The following is a 10,814-nucleotide window of genomic DNA, read 5'->3' on the forward strand; positions in this document are numbered from 1 at the left end:
GGGTGGGGCTGGGTTCCCTCCCTGTTGGTTGTTTGGCCTGAGGCAACCCAGCACTGGAGTCTACCCGGCTCTTTGGTGGGGCTAATGGCGGACTCTGGGAGGGCTCAAGGAGTACTTCCCAGAACTTCTGCTGCCAGGAAGTACTTGCCAGAACTTCCCTGTCCTCATGGTGAGGCACAGTCACCCCCCGTCTCTGCAGGAGACCCTCCAACACTAGCAGGTAGGTCTGGTTCAGTCTCCCATGGGGTCACTGCTCCTTCCCCTGGGTCCTGATGCGCACACTACTTTGTGTGTGCCCTCCAAGATTGGATTCTCTGTTTCCCCCAGTCCTGTCAAAGTCCTGCAGTCAAATACCGCTAGCCTTCAAAGTCTGATTCTCTAGGAGTTCCTCCTCCCGTTGCCGGACCCCCAGGTTGGGAAGCCTGACATGGGGCTCAGAACCTTCACTCCAGTGGGTGGACTTCTGTGGTATAAGTGTTCTCCAGTTTGTGAGTCACCAACCCTGCAGTTCTGGGATTTGATTTTATTGTGATCGTGCCCCTCCTACCGTCTCATTGTGACTTCTCCTTTGTCTTTGGATGTGGGGGATCTTTTTTGGTAAGTTCCAGTGTCTTCCTGTCGATGATTGTTCAGCAGTTAGTTGTGATTCCGGTGCTCTCGCAAGAGGGAGTAAGCACACGTCCTTCTACTCTGCCATCTTGAACCAATCTCCCCAAATCTTTATATCTTTAACTAACATTTTGTCTGTGCCAGCAGGGAAGCCCCGCTATTGTTTCTTTATGGTCTCGGTTTTTAGCTCTACCCAGTGTTTTTCATTTTCTTTGCTCCTAGTCCTTGCCTCCCAGACCTTTGTCTTGGGTCATTTCCCTTCTTCCTGAAGTACATCCTTCACATAGTCCTTCAGGGAGGGATGCTGGTGGTTTCATTTACTTGAAAATCTCTGTGTTCTTGAAAGATAATTTCCCAAGTATATAATTGTAGGTTGGCAGTTACTTTCTTTCAGTAGTTTGGAATTATTAGTGCACTTTTCCTGGCTCCTATTGTTGCTGCTGAGAACTCTGCTTCAGTCTAAGTGTTAGTTATTTTTTTTTAAATAATCTTTTTTTCCCTCTCTGGTTGTTTTTAAAATCCTTACTTTCTCTATTGTGCATTTCTTTATGCAGTATATAGGTATTCTCTCTTGATTTATTTTCTTTTAAAATATATTATGAGGGCTTCCCTGGTGGCACAGTGGTTAAGAATCGGCCTGCCAATGCAGGAGACACGGGTTCGAGCCCTGGGAAGATCCCACATGCCGCGGAGCAACTAAGCCCATGCACCACAACTACTGAGCCTGCGCTCTAGAGCCCATGAGCCACAACTACTGAACCCGTGCGCCTAGAGCCCATGCTCCGCAACAAGCCAACGCAATGAGAAGCCCGTGCACCACAACGAAGAGTAGCCCCCATTCGCCGCAACTAGAGAAAAGCCTGCACGCAGCAACGAAGACCCAACGCAGCCAAAAATAAATAAAAATAATAATAATTTAAAAAAAAGAAAGCCTAGGTTTGAAAAAATAAAGTAAAATATATTATGAGCGCATTTTGCCTGGGACTTTATATGCTAAAACTAGATGGACTGTTCTTTTTGTTTTTTAAATTGGAGTATAGTTTCTGTACAATGTTGTGTTAGTTTCTACTGTAGAGCATAGTGAATCAGCTAGACAGATACATATATTCCCTCTTTTTTTGGATTTCCTTCCCATTTAGGTCACTGCAGAACACTGAGTAGAGTTCCCTGTGCTATACAGCAGGTTCTCATTAGTTATCTATTTTATACACAGTATCATTAGTGTATATATGTTGGAACTTCCCTGGTGGCGCAGTGGTTGAGAATCCGCCTGCCAATGCAGGGGACACGGGTTCGAGCCCTGGTCCGGGAAGATCCCACGTGCCGTGGAGCAACTGGGCCCGTGAGCCACAACTACTGAGCCCACATGCCTAGAGCCCGCGCACCACAACGAAGAATGGCCCCCGCTCACCACAACTAGAGAAAGCCCGCGTGAAGCAAGGAAGACAAAACCCAGCCAAAAATAAAGAAATTAAATTAAATTAATTGAAAAACAATAGTGTATATATGTCAATCCCCATCTCCCAATTCGTCCCTCACCCCCCAGAAGGCCTGTTTTGAGGATGTATTTTTTTCAGAGAGAATTTACTTCTGCCAGCATGCTGGGGGTCCTACTGACTGGGGAATTATCCATTAACTTCTTGACTTGGAGATTTTGGACTATGCCTATAGAGTGAACACCGACCTGAAACTCATGTTTCATAAAGTTAGATCTCGTGAACTTCTAACCAGATTTAATAAATATTAATGTCTTGGCTACTTCCATTAAAAAAATTTTTTAGAGTCCCCTCTTCCTCCTCATTCCCTGGATGGGAACCACCCTCCCAGAGCTGGTGTGTATAATTCCGATCCACAGTCCGACATGGATACATATTAAGCATGTATCCATTAACATGTACAGTATGTGTTCACATTCTTTGTGTGTTTAAAGTTTTTGTGCAGAGGGGGAGGGGCAGGCCTTGCTCCTTCCCAGGCAGATTTTTCCAAAATCCAAATCCCAGCCCACTAGGCAACCACTTGGAGCAATTGAGAGCGTTTCACCAAACGTCGTGCATATGGCATCAGATTGTGTAACCTGAAAAACGCTCCTGTCATTTTTCGCATCTGTACAGTGGGTATGATTTTTTTTTTCTCATCAGTCAATTTCAGGTTTTGATTCCCACCATGGCTATCACACGGTTTCGGTTATTTAAAGTTTGTACCTGCCTAGCAACAGTATTCTCATTCCTAAGGAGATTAATATGCAGATCTGGCAGAGGATGGAAATTAATTAAGTGGAGACCAAATAACTTTCCCAGCTACAGTTGATTATTCATCAGTTGCTAAACAGACAGACGTTGAAGAGTGGACTTCTTGAGATGCAGATGCACCCACAAGTGTAAAGATTAAAGGAGGGAATAGGGATGTGGCAACACAACAAAATGCTTTAGAAAAACTGGCACCTGACTGTTTTAAGGACATGACACCAACTATAAGGAGAACTCAGAAAGTCATTATTAAGAAGAGAGAACCATTAAATTTTGGCATCCCAGATGGTAGCACAGGTTTCTCTAATACACTAGCAGCTACACAAGATATGCCTTTTATTCACCAATCTCCTGAATTAGGTGACATGGAAACCTGGCAGGAAAATACCAATGCATAGGAGGAAGACGAGGCGGCAAGCCCAAGTTCTGAGCAGCAGAAGATAGCAGACAGAGAAGAGAGAGCAGCAGAACAACAAAGGAAGAAAACGGAAAAGGAAGCACAGCGGCTAATGAAGAAGGAACAAAACGAAACTGGTGTGAAACTTTCATAACAAATGTTCTTCAGATGTCATGGTGCCAGTGGGAGAAATATGAGCTCCATAACCCAAGCAACATTCGCATGGAGCTAAGAGTATTTTCAGAATACAGATAACACTGCTTGACTTTAATGCATTCATCAGGCCAACCAGGACACCAGGAAGCTCTCAAAGTCCCTTGAACTCTTAGTGACTGAGATCCAAAGAACAAAAAAGACTTATAAGACAATATTTCCTTCAACATGTTCCAACTGTAAGACAATTGTTTGCTGTAGAGAAATTATTACAAATGGCATATATCAGTACCTTTTCAAGCTGGTGTTTCTAGCTTAATAAATGGGTGTAATTAATTTTATGGTGGGAAACAACTCTCCTGTCTATAATGCTTTCCTTCAATGTGCATAATGATAAAATGAATTCTTTTAAATATTCTTTTGTTTCCATGATTACCTGACCTAAATCAGACAAACCTGCAGGGCTTTAACTTCTCATTTTTGTTGTCAGAAGCTGGTGTTGGCATACATTTCCTCTAACTTAAACTGGCATTGTTCATGTTTGATACAACATTAAGGAATTTGGTAATTTTGGTTTTCAAGAAAATGACATTAAATGCAATAATTTTATTTATCACAAAAAAATAAAGTTTTTGTGTAACTTGCTTTTTTTCAGAGAAAAAAAATTTTATTTTATTTAGTAATCCGTTTTTTCCTGTTGTTTTTAATTTATGAGAATTTTAAAAGAAAATGAATACAGTAGTGCTGCATACATTTGATATTCTATTAAAATTTTTAAAATCATGTTAATTTTTTGTTTCATGCACAGCTCATGTACTCAAACCTGATGGTAATAACATACAGAAATTTCACTGACAATACGCAATAAAAATTATTCAAGGTGGCATAGCAAATCATTTTTGAGAATCACCTTCACCGTATTTTCTAGCAACCTCTGTAAGATTAGCTCCTGTAACCAGATCATTCTGTGTCTATCTTTCCATGTTCCTTTCTCTTCTGAAGGCAAGGGGAATTGAACAACTGTGGGGGAAGAGTGGATCCCGGGGTTTTACTCTTTTTGCGGGAACCCAGAAGAGCCTTTTTACATCGTTATTCACAAAACTAGCGGCTGCTCCCTTTGGACCTAATCCCTCAGTTCTTCCAACCAGATGTACGTGCTCACCCCGGACTCCCATGCTCCCTGCACCCTCACCGTCTCCTTCAAGGAACCCCTTGACATGTTTTTCCTTTCCACGTGTGACTTCTCTGAATGCACAGGTGTGCTCATGGCCTGTGCTTGCCCAGCTTGAAGACAGAAGAGCGAGCCCGGAGTCAGCAAGAGACACATCCATGGTTCAGTGGATAGGGGAGCTTACACGTCTGAAGCAAGGCCCTGGAGCGACACCCCTCGGTGGGCTGCAAACTGCAGGCAGGACACGGTGTTAGCCTTCGCTCCCAAGGGGAAGAGGAGCGGGGCCCTTTATAGGGGGAATTTCATCAGGTTGCCTCATTAGTTACCAGGGAAACCAGAGGAGGGGCAGGCCCCTCACCGCCCCTATGGTAAGCTATCACCAGCTGGGTCCTGGGCATAGGGGTAGGTGAAACAGGCCCTGGCCGGGCAGGGGAACGTGCAGACAGCAAGAGAACAGCCATCTTGCGTGGCCTGGCCATACAGCTCCCGAGACCCCTGATTTTCTGCAGGCCCCCTCAGCAGAGCCGCTCCTAGTCTGCAGCCACAGATACTAACACCGGAGGCTTAAGGGTTTCCTGTCATTTAAGATTCCAAACGCTTTCTTCTTCTTGGCTGGCTCTTCTACCCACATAGGAACAGGGCCGGTCCTGGTCTCCGGGGACAGCCGCGCAAGACCGCGCAGGAGCGGGCTCGCCGCCCGAGTGGGTGCGACCACCGTCAGGGGCGAGGACGTGGAGCGCCTGCGGGGAAGCCCGGCTCTCCCCTCCCGGGGCGTCTCGGGGCCGCGGGGCTGCGCAGAGCTCGGCCGTCGCTCCGAGGCCCCCGGAGGCTGCTGTCCCCGCGGCGGGTGTGGACGCCCGGGGGAGCACGAGCAGCCCCCGCCGCCGTCCAGCCCCCCGTGCGGGTTGCACCTGCGGCCAGACCTGCGGACGCCAACGTGAAGCCACATCCACGTGCGGCCGAGCCCGCGGGGCGGTCAGATGAGGGCCACCTGCGGGGTCACGTGCAGAAGGCGCGCCGCCTCCCGGGGCGGGGGGTCCACCTCCCGCGGGGACACCCTCCGGGGGCGAGGTCACCCGGGGCTGCGGGGTGGGGGAGGGGAGACGGGCGAGGCGGGAGGGGTGGGGGCGGGGGGGGTCGCTCCGAGGCCCGACGCACCGCCCCCTGCCGGTCCCGGGAGGAGCTGCTCTATGTTCCCGCTGGGAAGAAAAAGAGTGGGTTTTCCAAGCAGCTGGGAGGATAATTCACCTCCGTGGGGCCAAATCCCTCGCGTGGGGCCGCCACTCCGCTCCTCACGCGCCCCTGCACTTGGGAGGAAAAAAGCCGACTTGACCCCGACGTGACTTGAACACGCAACCTTCTGATCTGGAGTCAGACGCGCTACCATTGCGCCACGAGGTCGCAATGAGCGTAAGGCTCCGCGTCATTAAAGGCCTCGCTGAGGCGGCGCCATCGCGCGGCCCCGGAGACGCAGGCGCTCTCCCCGCGCCGCCCGCCCCCACTCGGAGGAGGAGCCGGCCGCCACGCGCCTGCGCGACCGGGGGAGGGGCGCCGCAAGCGAGTGCGGGGCGTGGCCGAGGCCGGGGCCCCGGCTCCTTCCAGAGACCCCCAAAAAAGAAAGCGGGGTGGACATCTCCCATCGCCGGGAAACTAAGGACTTAATAAACGAGCTTGATAAACGCAAGGACTTTACTATTTTTTTTCACTTTGCAAGTCGGCTCATTGCATTTGTCAATTTTTAAAAACTGAAGTATAGTTGATTTACAATTATTATATTTAAACTATAAAAATAAACATTGTCTTTGAGGAAAGCCAGAACAGCGCCTGGAAGAAAATTAGAATCTTTGACCATCCACCATCCAGACATAACCACTGCTAATACTTCCATGTGCGGTATTTCTTTTTGCAGATTTTTACCGGCTACATCCACATCCCAAATATGTTACTGGACTGTCAGCTGACAGCACACATCCGGAAAAGAAGCCATGAATTTTCACAAAGTGCCAATACTTGTGTATCCGGCGCCCAAATCGAGAAAGACATTAGCACCCGCCCCTTCCAGTCGCTTCAAATCCAATTTTGAGATGAGATTATATTGTACCTAACATTTTGTTAATATTCTCACCTGTCACTGTGTTGTCCGCATATTTTAGTTGATATGTTTTCTAGCATAATGTTAAAGGGCTCATTGTCTACCTCATGGGAGTCCTAAGACCCTGCTTTTAGACAGTACTTTTTCCTTTTTATTAAGTAAGAAAGATAAAACTATTAAATAAGGGAGTAAATATGCTTTTAAGTAAAAAAGCTACTAAGTAAGAAAGAGCGCTATCCTGGTCTGCTTAAGAACAAGAAGCCATCAATTAATTCAATAAATACAACACCCGCAGGGCCTGGTGTTCTTTAGAGAAGGAGAGATGGAGCCGCCCCGCCTTTGCCGGAGGAAGGGAAACCGTCTGATGCTCGCCGTGAACTTGGGGTTGGGGGCAGCTGAGACCGCCAGAGCATCTACTGTCTAACAGGAAAGGAGGCGCGGCTGTTTCTGTGTTTGTGGCCACGTGTGACACTAGAGGCATTTGGGATTGACCCCAGGGCTGTTAGAGAAGCAGAGGCCAGGAGGCTCTATCCCTGTGCTCCTAAGGGAAGAGCCAGCCAGCTCACAGCATGATTGCTGATGCCGTGTTCGGATTCCACGTAGCCAGAGACCAGAGTCACCTCCTTATTGCTTTTGGTGGCCCAGGGGTGACGTGGACCCTGACGGGGGGAGGAATGGGGGGACCAAAGGAGTGGAGGCAGTGAATGAGGTGCTGGAGTCCCCAGGTTTGGATTCACCTTCAGGCTGATCACACACTCCTTTCCCTTCTCCCCCGCAAGCCCTCCAGCCTTGGCCGCACAGCGAAGTCACTGTGAGGAAGAGCCAGTGCCCTTCCCACGGAGGCCAAGGGCCCAGAATCTACCGGAAGGAATGCCTCACCCACAAGGAAAGATCAGAGACGCTCTTGAAATCCTGCTCAGAATTTTGGATACACACGTCCCGGCCCCTCTTCTCCTGGGATGTAGAAGCAAAACCTATGTTTAATCGTGCTGTGGCTGCACCCCTACAGGACAGTGTGGTGACGCAAATGGACAAAGGGATTAAAGAGGTTGGTGCAGGTAGTGTACAGGGACCCCTCTGAAAAGTGAGAGCCCTGCCTGCCAGGACAGACCAGAGTGCAGCAGTGCAGTGGTCGTGCAGCTGTGCAGGGTCACGTCGTCTTTTTTTTTTTTTTTTTTTTTTGCTTTTTGGTTTCTCTTTTGGCCGCGCAGCATCGAACCCGTGCCCCGGGCATTGGGGGCACGGAGTCTTAACCACTGGCCCGCCAGGGAAGCCCCAATTTTTGTTTTTCAAAATACTGCATTTTAAAAATTTATCCTAACTGCTGAGGCTTTTGGTGTCCCTACCTGCCGGAGAATGCCTCACTCGCCTCACCCCAGTTCCGGCCTTGCTGCTCACCAAAATTCTGCTGATGCCCAGAAATCGCAAAGAACTGCTTCCTTATTTTAGGACTAAACTCTATTACACCAAAAAACAAAAACAAAACAAAACAATCCCCCCCGCAAAAAACCCCACAAACAAAAAAAAAACACCTTCTGTAAAATATGGAAATTTTTTAAAAATAAATTTATTTTACTTATTTATTTTTGTCTGCATTGGGTCTTCGTTGCTGCGCGCGGGCTTTCTCTAGTTGCGGCGAGCGGGGGCTACTCTTCGTTGTGGTGTGCGGGCTTCTCATTGTGGGGGCTTTTCTTGCTGCCTAGAGCATGGGCTCTAGGCACGTGGGCTTCTGTAGTTGTGGCGCGTGGGCTTCAGTAGTTGTGGCTCGCGGGCTCTAGAGCGCAGGCTCAGTAGTTGTGGCACACGGGCTTAGTTGCTCCGTGGCATGTGGGATCTTCCCGGACCAGGGCTCGAACCTGTGTCCCCTGCATTGGCAGGCAGATTCTTAACCACTACGCCACCAGGGAAGTCCCATAAATCACTCTTATGACAAAACAGTCAATGTCCAGTGAATACAAAAAAAGGATGAGTGCCAACACTGGCAAAGAGTGTGGGGAAGTAGATATTCTCATTCAGGACTGGAAAAGAATATAAACTGGAACTAGCTGTTTGGATCGTAATGCGGCAAATGTTTTAAAAATGCTTCTGTCCAAGCATTTCCTCTTCTAGAGAATAGGTACTAAAACAGTTAAGGCTAGAGGCAAAGATGTACCTTCAAGACTGTTCGCATCAAAGCTGTGCTTGTAACAGTGAAGCCCAGGAGCCCACTGGACTGTTCCATTTTACAAGCTCAGTCTGGATTTCCAAGCGAGCGAGCAGGGGAGCTGGCCTTGGCAAGTGCTTGCATTGATGAGCTACCCGAATAAAGGGATGTCGTACTCAGACTCTAGAAGTAATTGCCGTGGAGCAAGGATGCAACATTTAAACTTTTCATTACAAATACTGGGAGCCAACGTTGCATAACCCGGAGCCCCAGGCTGAGGACAGGACTTCTCCAAGCTGTGGCCTCCTGATTAATTGACAAGAAAGGCCAGTCACAGCCCGTGACGGGAGATGGAAGCCCCTGGCCGCCGCACAGAGGAAAAAAACTGCGGATTTGGGGAGAATGGAAGAAGTTTTCACACATTGAGGTGGGGGGGAAGTCATTCTGGTTATACATGAGCTAACTCGAATGATACGCTAACCAAACAGCCTGTGTGTGCTGTCCAACATATACTGCCCATCTGCTGTAAAGAAAAGGGTGCACTGACCAGAAGTAAAGAATGTCCCTGTTAAAAATAAAGATGAAAGGCCTCCCTTTCTGGGACGCCAGTGCTGGTTTCTCCTTTGATGGTAAGACTCCCTTCACAGGTGCCAAGGCCACCCTGACTCGCTTTGTATTTGCTGGTCCGTTTTTTTTGAAACCTTGAAGGAACGTGTCCCTGACTTGTTTGATGTTGTTCGTTCTGACAAGATATAAAACTGCACTGAAAACCATGCTTCTCTGTAGCAGATCCTCAGAGCTACCGAGAGCCTGTCTCCCGGGCTACAGTCCTCAGTTTGGCTCAAATAAAACTCTTTTCCATTCCCATTATAGTTTGGTTATTGATTATTTGTGTCGACAGGGAGTCCGTGAACTTCAGGCATTTAGATTTTCGGGTTTTTTGGGGTTTTTTAATATTTGTTCATTTATTTGGCTGCACTGGGTCTTAGCTGCGGCATGTGGGATCTAGTTCCCTGACCAGGGATCAAACCTGGACCCCCTGCATTGGGAGCACGGAGTCTTAGCCACTGGACCACCAGGGAAGTCCCGATGATTTTGTTTTATGCCAGGTTTTCCTCCTTTGCTATCTGCCTCGAAAACCTTGATTAGGAAAGAAACCCTCCCTTAAGATGGGAAAATCCAAGAGGATTACAGTTGGAAAGTCTGCACCTCCCTGCCTGTCCTTCCCCTTTTAAAGTTTCTGTGACCCTATTAGGTTTTGGTTTTGCTGAGGACATAGTTCAGTATAAACCCGAGTAAGTTTGGCTGGGCTCGAATGTCTTCAATGATCTAATGAAAAGGTTGCCACACTTGTTCGTGGTCAGAAGAGACTAGCGCAGCGTGGATGCCCTTTACCTTGGAGAAATGGAGAGCCAGAAGCGGAAAGATCTGTCTGCAGGGTATCGGCTGTGGGTGTAGCTAGCGAGAGACAAGGGTCCTGTCTAGCTAGTCTCCATGTGACAATAAATGTGACTTTCTCAACTTTGCCCCATGTGACAGTGTTGGCCGAACTCATCTCTGGAGATGTTTTTCAGCCTAGAGATCTTGACTCGGCATTTTACTAAACCCAAAAGCCCTGCTTACTGTCACCCGCCGGATGCCGCTGATGGCAACTGGGGGCTACGCACAGAGGCCTTGATGGCAGACAGGACCCTGTAATTCCATCAACAGTCAGAGGAAGACGATGCCATCTTCTGGGGACTAAAACAGCTGTCTTCCAACATGGAAGAACTATAAAAGGGAGAGCCTTGTCCCTATTCATCAGAATTTAAATATGGGCTTAAACTGCCTTAGACAAGAAAGGATTACTGTGGAAGAGTCCCTCTACCAAGCAGGTGGCAAGCATACCAGCCCCGTCCTCACCGCCTACTAACTGTGTGCCACTGGACAGGTCACCTGACGTTTCTTTGCCCTAGAGTCCTCAATTCTGTGATATAACCGATCTCAAAGGGCTGTTGGGGGCT

The 10,814-nt window shown here is 48.3% G+C and overlaps 1 pseudogene across 1 annotated transcript; it reads left to right on the forward strand.

Annotated features, from left to right (window-relative positions):
• The first annotated feature begins 2,772 nt into the window (after positions 1-2,772).
• On the forward strand, positions 2,773-8,251 carry LOC309619180 (receptor-binding cancer antigen expressed on SiSo cells pseudogene; annotated as a pseudogene). The gene has a single exon. The product of its transcript is annotated as a receptor-binding cancer antigen expressed on SiSo cells pseudogene (transcript).
• The last annotated feature ends 2,563 nt before the right edge of the window (positions 8,252-10,814 follow it).

Source organism: Balaenoptera borealis, assembly GCF_965194805.1.
Source record: "Balaenoptera borealis genome assembly, chromosome: 20".
Taxonomy (NCBI): Eukaryota; Metazoa; Chordata; class Mammalia; order Artiodactyla; family Balaenopteridae; genus Balaenoptera; species Balaenoptera borealis.